Genomic DNA, 16,838 nt, shown 5'->3' on the forward strand with positions numbered 1-16,838 from the left:
CATTGTGGATATTCACATGTTCCCAAAGTATTAACCCATAGCACGCTTCTCTTTTTTTTTCTTTTCTTTCTTTTTTTTTTAAATGCATCATGCTGAATTTAGTGTTTCCTTGGAGACAATTTGGAAAAAGGAGCTGTGGGAGCTCTAAAGATGTTGGAGTGGGAGGTTTATGCATATGCAATGATATTTTCAGAGGATTAGTGTGGTAGAATGGATTAGGAGAGGAGAGAGGCTTAAAACAGGGAACCCAGTTTGGGGATTATAGCAGGAGTCATCCCCTCAATCGTATGCCACAAATAGGATGTGCAAGACACTAGACAGTAAGGATAAAGCAATAAACAAAACAAAGTCTACCCCACCTGGACAGAGTGACCGTATGTTCTGGTTTGTCCAGGACAGGCCCAATTTTTGCCTGTTTTCCCCACACAATTAGTAAATAGTGCCATACTTATTCTCAAAATTGCCCTGGTTTGGATAGTAAGTTAAATTGTCACTCAATTCGTGGAGCTTACATTATGGAAGAGACCATGAGGCTAGCCCACATGGGACCTTTGTGTAAATTAGAAACAGAATCCCCCTCTGGGTGGCCATAGCCCACAGGTGCACAGCTGGTCAGGTAGATGCCCCCCTAGTGCAAATTGAAAAAAAGGCATCTTTAGGGAAGATACAGGCTCTTCCGGGACACTCAGAAGGCAGAGCTCAGGCTGGTTGTCTACCTCCTTTACCTTACTTCATGCAGGCGTTTGCAAGCTAGGTGTAGATTCAGGAATGATTAAAAAAAAGAGGCACAAGGTAATGCCTGGCCCAACCCTTGTGCAGTGAGCAGCTGCACAACCACTGGTTGATGTCTGGAGATAATCAACAAACAAATAAAAGTAAATGCAATGTGAAGTAGTGCAAAGTACTGTGAAGAAAACTAACATGAAGCAAGGGGACTGAGAGTGAGGGGCAGCCATAGTGTTTACTCCAGCAGGCCTCACCGGCGTCTCAGTCTATGGAGATGGCGCCCCCTGGGGTTGAGCAACTTGGCCACCCTGACAGGAGGGGCCATGTTGGAAAGGGTGGCTGGGAAGGGCCTCTCTGTGGAGGTGGTAGTTCATTTGACACTGACTAAAGGAACAGGGATAGAGAGGAGAGAAACATCACAGTGGCGGGGGTCGACACGGCATGGTGGCCGGCTTTGGGAAGGACTTTGAGGAGTGAGTGTTAAAGATGACTTCAGGCTTTCATGCCTGAGGAACTCGGGAAATTCTAGCACCACTCAAATCTGCTCAGTTTACTGAGGCTGCCGTGAGTGGGTGGTGCAGGGAACACCCCAGGGAAAGAGGCGCAGTCCCTTCTCTTGGGGAGCTGACCGTTGCCATCCGGACTTCCCAACCTGTCGGTGGAACACTAGCTGGGTATGCTAATAGGTGTCACTAGAAAAAGTTGCTCGAGTTTGGGAAATGCTGGGTTCAGCAATATTAAACAGGTTTCTTTACTAGAAGACTTCTCAGAGCTTTTAATAGATTCACATGTTTTGTGAATCCAAAGCAGGGGACATAGACAGCAGCTTGTCCTCAATTAGTTGTCCAGAGACATTTTTCTTCACACAATGTCTTGGGAGACTAGGGTTCCCTTGGGTGGTGGGGGCAGGGGGAGGGGAGGGGGGAGGGTTCTGTGCTGTACACAAATGCCGAATGGGCCAGAAGAGAAAGCAGAGTCCGATTAGGGCAGTGCGGGAGGCAGGGCTGGCCGAGATAAGGGAGCCCCGAAGAGGACAGAGGCGCCACATCTGCTGGGGCCCACGGCTGCCACGGGGCAGTGGCAACCTCTGAGTCGGCCCCCCTCAGGGCCAGGTTTAGCCTCTGACAGGCTAAAGTAGTTGTGTGACCTCCCTGGGCCTCCACTTACCCTTCCATAAAATGGGGATAAAGCCATTGCCCTCCCTCTCCTGGGTGGCACGAGGCGCTGGTAACTACTGGTTGGCAGGGTGCTGAGGGGCTGACGAGCTCTGTCTGACACATTTCTCCGCGTCTCCTCCGGACTCCACACTTTCCCTCCCCAGGAGCAGCCCTGCAGCTCGCTCAGACCTCAGCAACGCTGGGCGAGGGAGCAGGCGTGTCTCTTTTTCATAGCTCCCGTCAAAACAGGAGACTTGCCTGACCTTCGTTCGGCTCACACCTGGGCATTGTGGAGGTGGGAGAGCCACCTGCCACCTGCCATTCTGGGGCCCTGCTGCATGTGGGAGGCTGCTCAGGGCTGGGGCACCCAGAGGCAGTGTCACTGGCCTGGAGGCAGCCATGCATTGGGCTTCTGGCTGAGGAGGGGCCTGCCCAACCAGGGCCTTCTCGGGGCCAAGTGATGACCACGGCAGAGGACCAGAGCCCGGCGGAGGACCAGAACCCGGCCCAGCCTGGTGGGACAAGGGAGCAGAGGTGGGTGCTGTGTGTCCGATTGTGCAGGGAGAGGAAGCAGCACCCATTGAGAGAGGAGACGGTGGCGTCCGTGGGCAGAGCTAGCCTTGCCCCAGTCCGTCCACCAGGGATGAAAAGGGGGTGCAGAGGAAACTTTGAGATTCCTGTGTATCCACGGAGCCTGCAAGCCAGCCTCCATCACCACTCCTAAGGGGTAAGACAAGCCTCCTCATGAAGCATGATGGCCTTTTGTAGCTACATTTTCCTCTTTAGTCTAGCTGTGAGATTCATTTCTACCCAAAGTCATCCAGATGGGGGATACTCGGGAGCCAGCAGAGCAGCACACGGTATGCTCAAGTCGAGGCTGGAGTCGCTTGGAACAGCTCTGTCTGGCCCTGAGTAGAAGGATGGAAAAGGAGTAGTTGTTGGATCTCCCTGGCTAGTTTTCAAATGCCAGTGTGCTCATCTGCAGAATGGGATCATAAAAATGTTAAGCTCCTTCAGTTGGCTGGTATCAGCACTCATTCCTATGTGCTGGGCATTCTCCTGTGATCCAGGGGTTCTTTTTTATTTTAACATCTTTATTGGAGTATAATTGCTTTACAATGGTGTGTTAGTTTCTGCTTTATAACAAAGTGAATCAACTATACATATACATATATCCCCATATCCCCTCCCTCTTGCGTCTCCCTCCCACCCTCTTTAACCCACCCCTCTAGGTGGACACAAAGCACTGAGCTGATCTCCCTGTGCTATGCAGCTGCTTCCCACTAGCTATCTATTTTACATTTGGTAGTGTATATATGTCCATGCCACTCTCTCACTTCGTCCCAGCTTACCCTTCCCCCTCCCCGTGTCCTCAAGTCCATTCTCTACATCTGCATCTTTATTCCTACTTCCTTATTTGTACTGACATGCCTTCTGCTCAGCGGAAAAGCATCCCATTGGATAGTGGGCTCTTGCTTTCATCCTTAGCTAAATTCAACTTCTCTAAAATGTGTAAGAGAGCTGAGATCCAAGAGGATGGTGGTCCACATCTCCAGGCCCATGGCATTGAATGCCACTTGAAAATCAAGGTCTCTTAATTTCTGGAAATGGAGTGGTGAGGTCTAGTCCCAGGGTAGGGACTAGTTTAGGGAATGATGTCAGGGGCCTGTCTAGCTCAGTTTCTAGCCCCTACCTTCTTTTAAAGCCACCACTGTCTTTAGCGCTAGCGTGTTACCAAGTGACTTGTCAATGTCAGAGGAGCCGTGCAAAGAATCTTCGGCTCGTCGTTAACCTTATTCCAGAATGTAATTAGCCTAAAAGTCCTCCTCGCTGCCTCCATTTAGTGTTACATGATAAAGAATAAGATATTTTCAGGACATCGTGAAGAGTTCAACTTAACTTTAAAGAGTTAATTATGAGGCTTCCCTGGTGGCACAGTGGTTGAGAGTCCACCTGTCAATGCAGGGGACGCGGGTTCATGCCCCAGTCCGGGAAGATCCCACATGCCGTGGAGCGGCTGGGCCCGTGAGCCATGGACGCTGAGCCTGCGCGTCCGGAGCCTGTGCTCCGCAACGGGAGAGGCCACAACAGTGGGAGGCCCACGTACCGCACAAAAAAAAAAAAAAAAAAAAAAAAGAGTTAATTATGGCTCACTGGAGTCCATCCCCAGGAGCCCAAGATCCAAGAATTAAACCGTTTCTTTTCCAGTGTCAGACTTCCAGACGGAGTTCACGGCCACTTCCTCCAAGAAACTTGAGATTGACATTGGTTTGAAAGTAGAACCACCAGAGTGTGCAGTGACAGGTTGGAGAAAGTAGTTTGATTCGGCCCTTCCTCCTACTCTGGGCCATGTGTTTTTAGAGATACCATCTGTACAGTGTCGGAGAGAAAAGAGAACCAAGGAGAGCTGGAATTCTACTTACCCTCCTAGTTCCATGGGGCGAATCCAGCTAAAGCCATTTGTAATCTCTGAGCTGGAGAGACCAACAGTGTGTCCAGAGTTCAAAGGGAGTTCAGCCCTAATCTGGACGTTACAATCTGAGCCAATCTAACCATGCAGGCTCTGAGGACATTATTATCAGTCAAGTGTAATTATAGATAAAATAGTTTTATTAATCACCTTCCTAAGGAGACTGTGTTTATCTGATGGCTATTCATGGCATGGGGGAATCTGTGCTGTGTGTGGTGGGTCTCTGGGGAGAACAGGGTGTCTGGGGGAGAGCATGGCAGATATAGGAGCGAGTGTGTCTGGGAGCTGTGTCTAAGGGTTATGCAGGCTCTGTATACGAGGGATGGTAGAATTCTGCCTATTCTCCCCTATACCTTGGATCTGTCATAATTCTTTTCCCCAAAAAATAGACTTTTCTATATTTGTACTTAGCTAAGGTCTATGGAGCTCCCAACTGCCAATTCCACCTGCAGATACCCTCTTTTTATTTATTTATTTTCTTTAATGGGAGTATAGTTGCTTTACCATGTTTGTTAGTTTCTTTTGTACAACGAAGTGAGTCAGCTATATGTATACTTTTATCCCCTCCCTCTAGGACCTCCCTCCCTCACCCCCATCCCACCCATCTATGTCATCACAGAGCACCAAGCTGATCTCCCTGTGCTATACCACAGGTTCCCCCTAGCTATCTATTTTACACATGCTAGTGTATATATGTCAGTCCTAATCTCCCAGTTCTTCCCACCCTCCCTTTCCCCCACCATGCCCACATGTCTGTTCTACATCTGTGTCTCTATTCCTGCCCAGCAAATGGGTTCATATGTACCATTTTTCTAGATTCCACGTATATGCATTAATATATGATACTTGTTTTTCTCTTTCTGACTTACTTCACTCAGTATGACAGACTCTAGGTCCATCCACATCTCTACAAAGGACCCTATTTCATTCCTTTTTATGGCTGAGTAATATTCCACTGTATTTATGTACCACATCTTCTTTAGCTATTCATCTGCTGATGGACATTTAGGTTGGTTCCATGTCCTGGCTATTGTAAATAGTGCTGCAATGAACATTCGGGTACATGTGTCTTTTTGAATTATGGTTTTCTCAGAGTATATGCCCAGTTCTATTTTTAGTTTTTTAATGAACGTCCATACTGTTCTTGCAGATACCCTCTTTAGCCACTAATTGTCTGCCACATTTTCAAATCTTACCTCCAGATCTATCTTGGCTTGTCTTAAACGTCCATCACCTTAAACTAGTTTGTCAGTTGCAAGGGATCCTGAAAGAGTAGTGCTCCTTCTGTTCTGAATATTGTTTGGCCTGACCGGAAGTCAACTCCACTCACCTCTGGTCAGGATAAATGAACTCTTCGAGGCTACACTCACCTCTGGTCAGGATAAATGAAACTCCTTTTCATTTCATGAAAAGATCCTCCAGAAGGTCTCCAGGTCTGATTTAAACTTGATTAAACATCAATGGTCAGGTGGGTGTCAGGTAACACTCCAAGGCTAGATTCCCCCTACAGTGAGGGCTAAGCAGCTTCCCAGAGACTGTGGACCAGGCACATAGCCAGCCTGGTCATCTCCGCCCTTCCCCCCAGTCTACTGGCAGCATTAGGTATTTGGACAGCCTCTCTCGGCACAGGCATGGTCTGTTGGCCAATTGTGCAACTCACCGCTTGCTTTGGCTGGAATACTTGACCCCAGTTGATTATTTCCTCCCTCGGAAGGCCTTGTGCAAAATCTGTCTTCTGCCTTAATGCAGAGGTGCCACCTGAACTTTGCCCAAAGTGACAGCTGCAGCCTGGGATGGATATAACCCCCAAATCAAAAAGACCCAGTGCCTGTTTCCCTTCCATAGAGGCAGGTGGCATTCACATTCTCCTCTGGGTACTGCAGAAGGGGTGAACTTACCAAAGCCCACTCACAGGGTTTGTGCAGAAATATGTTAAACTGGGCCAGCTGGGATCTCTATTGCCAAGTGGCAGACCTGTTGGCCACTCTATAAAGTGAGCTGCTGGGATTCCTAGGGCCTCTTTGCTCCCAGAAGGGCACACTGGAGCTCAGGAAAAAAAAAAAAGTTTGGATGAGGAAATGAACATCTTATAAAAGTATTGCTCCATTTAAAATAATTAATAACTGTTGGCCAAATATGGTGGCCTTCTCCTAACTCCCAAGGTTGATCCCCTTTTGATAGATACCAGATAAGAGACTGAAAATGAACCAATGGATGGATGAATATCTACTAGGTGCCAGATGCACATACCTGTATTATTTCAATTAATCTAGTGAATAGCTAATATTACTCTCATTTTGTTGATTAGGAAATTGAGGGTTGGATAAGTTTAATAAAAACAACAGCAGCAGCAATAATAATAATAATATAGTAAGTAGTATAGCCATCATTTATTGAGTATTTAATAAATGCCAGGCATTGAGATAAGTACTTATTGTTTTATATTATCCATTTAATCCTCACCAGAACTCTATGAAGTGACAGTGTATTTATCCAAGCTTTTAGATGAGGAAACTGTGTCTTAGGAAGATAATTATCACTGGCTACCAAGTGATAGCACTAAGCTTTGAACCCATATATAACAGATTCAAAACCCAGTACTCTTTCTTGCACTTGTTTTTCCTTTGCTACCTTCTCATCTGGCTTTTGCTCTTAACAATACCACAGTTGGCTGTTTAGTTATTGTATCACTTGAAAATTTTCAGCCAATTTGCACAGCAAAGGAAACCATAAACAAAATGAAAAGACAACCCACAGAATGGGAGAAAATATTTGTAAATGATGCAACCAACAAGAGATTAATCTCCAAAATATACAAACAGCTCATGCAGCTCAATATCAAAAAACCAAAAAACCCAATCAAAAAAAGGGGCAGTAGACCTAAATAGACATTTCTCCAAAGAAGACATATAGATAGCCAAGAGGCACATGAAAAGCTGTTCAGCGTCACTAATTATTAGAGAAATGTAAATCAAAACTACAATGAGGTATCACCTCACACTGGTCAGAATGGCCATCATCAAAAAGTCCACAAACGATAAATGCTGGAGAAGGTGTGGAGAAAAGGGAACCCTCCTACACTCTTGGTGGGAATGTAAATTGGTACAGCCACTGGTACAGTATGGAGGTTCCTAAAAAAACTAAAACGATAAATGCTGGAGAAGGTGTGGAGAAAAGGGAACCCTCCTACACTCTTGGTGGGAATGTAAATTGGTACAGCCGCTGGTACAGTATGGAGGTTCCTTAAAAAACTAAAACTAGAATTACCATATGACCCAGCAATCCCACTACTGGGCATATACCCAGAGAAAACCATAATTTGAAAAGATACATGCACCCCACCATGTTCATTGTCACACTATTTACAATAGCCAAGACATGGAAGCAGCCTAAATGTCCACTGACAGAGGAATGAATAAAGAAGATGTGGTACATATATACAATGGAATATTACTCAGCCATAAAGAAGAATGAAATAATGTCATTTGCAGCAATATGGATGGACCTAGAGATTATCATACTAAGTGAAGTCAGGCAGAGAAAGACAAATTTCAGATGATATCGCTTATATGTGAAATCTAAAAACACGATGCAAATGGACTTATTTACAAAACAGAAATAGGCTCACAGACTTAAAAAATATGGTTACCAAAGGGGTAAGGTGGAGAGGGGAGGGATAAATTAGGAGTTTGGGATTAACATATACACATTACTATGTATAAAGTAGATAACCAACAAGAACCTACAGTATAGCACAGGGAACTCTACTCAATATTCTGCAATAACCTAAAGGGGAAAAGAATTTGGAAAAAAAAATTATATATATATATATATATATATATATATATATATATATATATATATAAATAACTGAATCACTGTGCTGTACATCCGAAACTAACACAACATTGTAAATCAACTATACTCCAATATAAAATAAAAATCAAAAAAAAAGAAAAGAAAATGTTCAGCCAAGTCCCATATCTCACTGGTTCTTTGGAACCAGAGGGATAACTGTTACTCAGAATGAAACTGAATCCTACTGATCTGCTTCTGTACTTTGAGAGGACTTAAAACATCATTTCATGAAAAGAGGTGAGGGCAAGTCATGTCCAGGACCAAAAAAGACGACCCTTTTCTCTTTAACTCCAACAGCTCAGTGATAACTTCCCCAGATGCGGACCCTAGACAAACACCTTGGGGAGTGACAAGTTCCACACTGGAACTTCCCTGGGTTTGCAAGTTCAAGGCACAGACAAGTCAGTGTTGATGTGGACTTCTCGATGATGCTGGGCAGCTTCCCAAATTTAAGGGCTCTCCCCTCAGATTTATAAGTGCTCATAAGTACCAGGAACTGTTGGATTTCAGTTAGGATATGATGACAAACTCTGGAATAAAACGATAAATCAGAAAAGTTCATAATCGTGAAAGACTGAAATTTTGTAAAAAGCACAGTGCCTGAGTTCTTACACCATTCTGTGTTTATAGCCAAGACTGTTTCTCTAAATGAGTTTCCAACAAAACCAAACTCAGCAAAATTCAGTGTGTAATTTAGACCTCTGTACTTTTTAATGGCAAATTAAGTTGTGGGAGATAGTAGAAGATTACAGGGAAACAACCAAAGAAAACAATGTTAGTTCAAAATGAGTGGAAGAAGAAAACCCAGTAACAACCTCCGTAAGAAAGAACGGTGCAATCCTGGAAAAATACATGGGTGAAGAGTAAGAGAAAAATCAAAGTTGTTGACCAAGTATCCTTGCTGACCTGCACAAATTTGCCCCTGAAGAGCAGACAAGATCTGAAGCCTCCTCAAACTTAAAGTCCTCGTCAACTAGGATCCCCCTTGTTCATAGGGGCCTGTGGGCCAGACACCATGATTCAGACCTCCAGGGCCGCCACATGGTTGCATGTGTTAGACTCAAGCCAACCTTCCACAAGCTCCTGGTCTATCACATACACATTCTCTCCACACACCTGCAGGTTTCCCCTTGTTTGAAAGAGCCTGTCCTTCTGGTCATCCCAGACATCACAGAGCACCGTGGGCCATGTCCTGAGCTTTAAATTAAGCAATCCTAAGATTGAACTCTGGCTCTGCTACTTGTTAGCTGTATGACCTTGGGCAAATTACTGAAGCTCTTTGAGACTCAGTTTCCCCTTCTGTAAAATGGGGAGAATAACAGCCCCAACTCCTACAGTTGTTATACTTGGCACATGATAAGCAACCATTTTTAACAAGTCATTCCAATTTTTCACAGCCCAGCTCAAATGCCACATCCCACAAGAAGCTCCTTCTGTCTGTTCCAGCCCTTATTGTCTCCCCGCTTCCTCAGGTCCTACAGTCCCTAACTCAAAATTTGGCTTGGACTTATATACTTCCTCTAAATGTTTCCTCTTGAATTCTTTGCTAAAGTGTCTATTACTTGAAGGCTACAACTGGGCCTCACTTTTTTCTATTCCTGAAAATACTGGCCTATTATATATATTTTAATTGCTATATTTACTGAGTCCACATTTTAACTTTTCTGAAATCAGGATAAGCTGTATAATCTATCTGCACATTTAACATAATGTTTTCTCCCCACAATGACCTAAATCAATGTTGTATATTATAATCAACAGCATCTCAGAAATAAGATTTGGTCAACTAATGAGAGTAGATCTACATGGATCTGCTACAAATTTCCCCTAGCATCCCTCCTCACGCTTCACCCTCCATCTTCACGGCCACCCCACCCACAATCCCTTGACCAAAGACATGCCTTTGGATGACAGCTGGCAGAAGTGAGGAGTTTAGTGTGGAGACATGGATATCCGTGTGGAAACACACTTTATGAAACTACATGTGTGATCACTCTCACTGACAGGCGAGGAAACTGAGGTTCAGATAAGTTTACCCAGCAAGTCCAATGTCAGCTCACCTACAGGAAGATTAAGCCTTCAAGGATTGACTGATTGATTATCTAAGGATAGCCTGTTATTAATGTGGTTCCTGAATTAACTAAGCAAAGGAGCCATGGCTGCAGGGACTGGTCCATTCAATACCAGTCAGCAGCAGCACCATCAGCCCTACACCATACTCCAGCCAGCACCATGGACTGGGCACAGGAGTCAGGGGTGGCATCCATTCCTCAAATTGTCACCCCCAACAATTCTCTCAGGAAGCAAGCTCTCATGCCTGCCAGGGGACTGATGTTTGGTAGGAAAGCAACTAAAGAAAATACTGTCTCGAAGAATTCTTCCTTTGAGAAGGCTTCCCTTAGCTGGGCCTCTCAGATCCATGCCTTTGTATAGCCATTATTTCTTCAGATTCATTTGGGCTAACCCAAAACATAGAAAATCTGATTAGGTTGGCTTCCAGTATCTTTACAGGAAGAAGGGAGACTAAAAATGCAGTCATGCAATTGTGTCTGCTGTTCCATAAACATTATCATAATTCAACATTATAGTGACAAAATCAGTATTCTTATCCTCATGTTCATTATGCTTCTGTCAGTCATTGACTTTGCTATTGTTTAACCTCCACAATGCCTTCTGTGCTGGAAATCACACAAAGATCCATTACTTCCATGAGGCTCATAACCAAGGAGGGATTATCAGGGGAGCTACCTCACTGCTGCTATCTGCTGAACTGGGGCTCCTGGCTAGGAAAATGGACAGCATGTACAGCTAAAGGATGAGTTGAATATAGAAAACTGGGGAAAGACACCCAAAGAGGAAATAAGGCAAATACAAAATCAGCCAACAAGAATTGCTGTAGCACTTATTTGTGCTTAAGTCCATGCTAGGTGTTTTAGGGGACAATAGGTTTATAACCCTTGTCCTTGCTTTCTCAAGGATCCTGCCAGCAACCTGGGAGGCCTAAGAAAATTGATATCTCCTCAACTTAGATTCTGCTTCCTAGAGGTACCAAATGATAGCATAATGGGGAGGCTTGTGGACTCTGGTGCCATCTTCCTAGGCTCAAATCTTACCTGCAGTTCTACCAGCTGTGTGATATTGAGTAAGTTACCTGAACTTTCTATGCCTGTTTCCTCATTAGTAAATTTTAGATAATAATAATGGTACCTACCTCAGAGGAATGATGCAAAGGTTAAATGATTTAATACACGTAGCATGCCTACATAGTTCCTGGCACCTAGTAAATGCCAGATAAATGGTAGGGATTGTGACTATTCATTGCAGAAGGGCAATATTATCCTACTTGGTATGGTAAACTTCAAAATTCGGCGATCTCAATCAACATCTGCGTTTCTCTCCGTAGACCATAGTCACCACTTGGTGAGAACTTACTGTGCACCAGGAATCACAGTAAATACTTCCAGATGAGAAACTGAGGCCCTGAAAAGTTGTTGCTTCATCTAATGGCTCCCAGGTGACAGGTGCCAGGAGTTGGTTATCATATATACCTACTGAAAGAAAACTTTTCATTCTTAAATATTTAAACCAGTAGAGCATTGAAAATGTAATTTCTCCAACAGACTATTTTCTAAAAAATAGTTTTAAGATAATAGAGACAGGGATCCTAATCCAAAGCTCATACACTTCACCATCACCCTGAAAATCTGTCCTGCTAACAGCATCATCTGTGAAATTACCTAAGTGTATTTTTTAACTCACTTCTGTTTTCAGCCTGTGCTTCCTCTTGGGGTGGTGGTGAGGGTAGCAGACTGGGGGAGAGAAAAATGACTAAAGAAATGTTGGCCCAGGTTAAATGGGGGTAGGGTCTAGGAAAAGCGTGGAACCCATTACATCTAGTAAAAGGAATTGTGTAGGAACCTCCAGCCTTACGTCAGGTGACTTGTCTTTTAATTCACTTCCATGATACATGCACGTATATTGAGTGTCTTCTTTGTCCCAAGAACCATACCAGACACCAGGGAATCAATGAGGTACCAGAATTTGTACTCTACACTGAGAGGTAGACTATGCCAGCAGCAGCCATGAGACTCAGGGATCTTGAACCAACAGAGGGGGAAGGACCCCCTCTGAGGTCAGTGCTGAAGCCAGAGCAAATGGAGAGATGCCAACTTGAGCTTCTGTGTCTACACTGTGGTTTTAACACTGGGCAGCCCTGAGTTCAACCCAGGCTTGATCACTGCCCAGCTGGGTGACACCCAGCAAGCCTCGCACCTCTGGTTCTTCATCCTAAAAAGAAGGTAGTGATAGATACTTCCCAGGATTACTGTGAAAAATAACCAAGCTACAACAGGTGAGCGATTCTAGCACAATGCTTGGCATATGGTAGATGCTCTATGTGTGATTCCCTCTTCCCTGTCCCCATGCAGCCACCCCAGGAGCACCTAGAGACTGGTTAGCATGGTGGTTAAGAGAATGGGCTCTGGAGGCAGAAAATACTGCTCTGCCACTTACTAGCTGTGTGACCATGGGCAAGTTATTTCACCTCTCTGTGCCTCAGTTCCTTTACCTGTAAAATGGGGATAATAAGTAATACCCTCATCAGAGAGTTGTGAGAATTTAAGGCAGTGAATGCACTAAAAGATAAGAGGAGACATATGAAATTTTTCAAGCGTCCATTTGAGCAAACATCCATTCCAATCAGGCATCGCCATACTGGAAGTGGCTAGGTGTTTAAAAGCACTCCACCAACAAGAGCCAGGGGGATGGTTTTTATAGTACACACGTGGAAGCAAAGCAAGGAAATTATTTGATTGGCTATAGCTTAAGCAGTTGCTTTATTTGGGAAATCCCAGTCTGCTGCCTGTGTTTGGTTGTTTTTAATTTCATTTTTTCGGATACGAGCACATTTACAATCAACTCTGGCTTAGGTTTCGGTTTGCTTGCTTGGGTTACCCAGGCATTAAAGCCACCACAGTCAAATGGCCTCCTTGTTTAATTACTTTAACAAATGTCACGGCAGCCCATAGATAACAGAGCACACGCTAGGGCTCTCACCACTTCCCAGCTTTGAACTCATTTAATTCACCCAGCACCCTATAAAGGATGCATTCTTTTTCCCTCAGTTTACAGATGAGGGAACTGGGATGTAAGGGTAATAAATAAGCTTCCCAGACTTACCCAGCCAGCAAATGGATAGCCAGGATTCAAACCTATGAAGTCTCCCTGCAGAATCCAGGCTTAGTCACTCTGTCGCTCTTGTAAGCCTGATTCGTGTTACCTGTTATTGCTACGTGATTGAGACAGAAGAAGGAGGATGGGCTGGAAAGTCTAAAATACTTCATTCCTTCTTTTGCCCCCTTCTGACATTCAAATACAGGTTTTATGAGCTTAGTGTTTGATACCATCCAAGATCTCCACTCCAATCAAATTTAGGTTCAATGTGATAGTTAGACTTCATTAGAGTCAAATTCCTCTTTTAGTTTGGTTTGATCTTAATCACCCCTTTTATCCACTAGTCCAGAAGCCAGTAATTCCCCACAAAGGCACCCAGATACACAGTATTACACATTCAGGACTGTGAGACAAACAGAGTTTGTTGTCATCACATTCATTGCCAGAACCTTTTCACTCTGATATAGTGGCACCAAGACAGCGTAGAAACAAATGGAATTTCTCCAAAAGATTCTTTTCTAAAAACAATAGCAGAACAAGATGTTTTCCATGAAAACCTCTCTGCTGAGAAGAACATATGTGTGCGGATACAAACACAAGAAGACTTTCCAAAACTACTGACAAGATGGGAAAGTACCCAATGGTGAGAAACATGGTGTGTACGACCATCCGGGTCCCCTAGATGCTGAGGAGGAAAACTCAAATCACAGAATTTTAGAGCTCAAAGGAATCTCAATGACCACCTAATCCAGTTCTTTGCAAACTCTTTTTAAGTGCGGATTCTTTTGTTCAAGAGAAATCTTATCCTGAAGATTTGTATAAAAGCTGAGATGCTCTTACTGAATCAGGGAGGAACAGCCCAGAACCTAACCCACTCTGCTTTCATCCTCTCACCCCCAGCAGCTCTTATGAGGGCTCCAGGGAACCCCTGGGGTTCCTCAGACCACAGTTTGAAAATCACTATTCTAACCCAACCTCTTCCTTTTACCATCAGGGGAAATGAAGCCCAGAGAAGCTACCTGACCTGCCTGAGGTTACACAGCAAGTCAGCAGCCTAGGCAATCCCCTTATCTTCCTTCAACACTTTTTCCATGATGACACCTGAGTCCTCTAATGAACTACCTTTTGTTTCTCCAGACTGTATGTGTGTTTGTATTTGTATGTTTGCACCTGTCCCCAGTGTTCCCAAGAAAACCTAACAAACCAGTCCCTGCTTTCACTCTAAAGCTTGGAGTCTGCAATTTGGACATAAGATCTTGGCTGCCCAGGAGAGCTGGAAGCACAGGGCAGAAAGGCAGAGGGTTGTCAGTGCTGTCCTGCAGGCAACCAGGAGACACTCTATTTTCAGCCTAAGTTGGGTTGAGTTTCTGCTCTTACAGGGAAGCAGGTAGTTCTCAGCAAGACACCTGAGAGCTGACATCCAAGTCAGACCCCAACGTAGAAGCTGTGGACACCTGACTGAACCGCTAAACCTCTTCGTTTCTCCATCCGTAAGGGGGAGAGGAAGGGAGAAAGCCACCACATGGCGTGTTACGTCCAAAGAGGTTAGAAGTTGAATAGTTAATGTGTCCGATGGCCGGTTATGCTTTGTGTGAAAAAGTAGAAGCAAGGTCCAACGTTGGTTCTACAAGCTGGCTGTTCCCTTCATCTGCTCGGAAGGCATGAGGTCGGAGGAAGTGGTGGAGAGGGGCTTTCTGATTAACGTGCTCCGTCAAAGAAAATGCTATGATCACAGCGAAACAAAGGGCTCATTCAGTACTTCATTTGCAGGACCTCATATGACCCCCAGCGCACCCAGTGGATAGGTCCTGTTATTTGCATTAGAGCTAGTTACCTTATTAACTAGCTAGTTGAGTGGTTCAAGGTGACACGACTAGAAAATGATGCACCTAGAATTTGAATTCAAGGTCATCTAGCTGCAAAGTCTGTGTTCTTAACCACTGCTCCATCCTACCCTTCCACCTTGCCAAGCTGCGTGGGTGCGGGGCGGGGGGAGGATGACGGGATATCCAAATTTGCAGGGCTTTGTCAGCCCAGGAGGGGGGCAGCAGACATGGGCACCACAGCTAGATTCCCAGAGTTTCCCCTCCAGCTTGCCCTAAAGAGAGTTCCCAGCAAACACAGGATCCCAGAAAGCTCCCAGAGGCAAGAATTCTCAGCTTGTTTACTGATTCCCCCAGGTTGCAGGGGGAGGGGGCGGGGTGTGTGTGAGCTGGGCACAAAGGCAGGATAAAGGTAAACTTTCTGCGTGTGAGAACCATTCCCCCCTCCAAGGAGCCGTGTCACACTGTATGTCACCGTCATCAAAGGGGCTGTGCATAAACCTGAAAAACCAAACGGACCTGTCTGTAGGTGTTACTTATATCACAAGGCTACAGGTGCCTTTATTTCCACTGTACGCCGGTGCTGGGAGCGCCTGCCTTCTCTTGCCTTGAAAACCTCCTCTTTGGACCCAGCACCGCTATCCTCAAGTAAGCACCTTTTCTTTGCTCTTTTGGATGAATTGTAAGGGGTGTCAGGGCTTAGAGGCTCCGGCTGGGGCCTGGGTCTGTGGGTCTGTCCCCAGCTCCAGACTGCCCGCCCTCCTGCCATGTCCACCAGTCACAGTGCCTCCCGGGAGCTGTTTGAGTGGGATTTAACTGCTTGCCTGAGAGAGAGATTTTTGCATCCTCAGGCTGTGTAGCCAGCCACGCACCAACCGCCGTGGTAGCCCCCACTGCCTCTGGATCACTTGATTAAACCAAGGGGAACTAACTAAGAGAGAATGCATACAGGCGCTCTATTCTCTACCCTTCCTAAAGCTAACCTTAGGAAGGGAAGCTGGATTTTACACCGAAAAATATTCAGCTTCAAGGAAAGCCCACCTCCTCCTGCCTAAACGCCTCCTTTTCCCATCGGCCTGCTCATGGACCCCCCCTTGAAACAGAGAAGATAGATGCCTTATTACAGAATAGGGCGTTTTTCAGTAGATTGTCTTACATAATAGCTTAAAGGAAACCTGTTCTGCCCTCTCACACCACCTCCATATAGAATGCTTCCAGAAAAGCAATGGTTAGGGTTTTTCCACTGTATTTATTCTCAGACCTCTGCAAAGACTCTGCAGTATGTGGTGTTCTTGTGCATTCGCCCCCTGCTGGCAGCCACCAGTAGCACATGCTCCCTTCTCCAGCTGGAGCTGGGGACCCACGTTCATTTGGAAGTGCTAAGAATTTTACAAACTGGAAAGGTTATCAGAGATCATTAGGGACAACCTCTTCGCTTTACAGATGAGGAAACTGAGGCCTAGAAAGGTAAAGTGATTTAGGGAGACAGCTTCATGTTTTAGTCTACAGACGGGGGGAGAGGGGTTGTTTGCCCCACTGAGTGAAAGCTTAAATCTTTTGTCCCCATGTTCTCTGTGAGAATGTTTTTCATGATTCAAGGTGCTGTTGACAAGAGTTTTCACAGATTGGTTT

The 16,838-nt window shown here is 45.1% G+C and overlaps 1 protein-coding gene across 1 annotated transcript in view; it reads left to right on the top strand.

Annotated features, from left to right (window-relative positions):
* Positions 1-2,391: 2,391 nt before the first annotated feature.
* ELF5 (E74 like ETS transcription factor 5) overlaps positions 2,392-16,838 on the top strand; it is a gene marked incomplete at both ends in the record, with an annotated part of 42,045 nt that continues 27,598 nt past the window's right edge. The window contains one exon of the mRNA XM_082627397.1: positions 2,392-2,417. The remainder of the gene's footprint in view (positions 2,418-16,838) is intronic.

The sequence above is a fragment of the Mesoplodon mirus genome (assembly GCF_964341445.2).
Source record: "Mesoplodon mirus genome assembly, chromosome: 7".
Lineage (NCBI taxonomy): Eukaryota > Metazoa > Chordata > Mammalia > Artiodactyla > Ziphiidae > Mesoplodon > Mesoplodon mirus.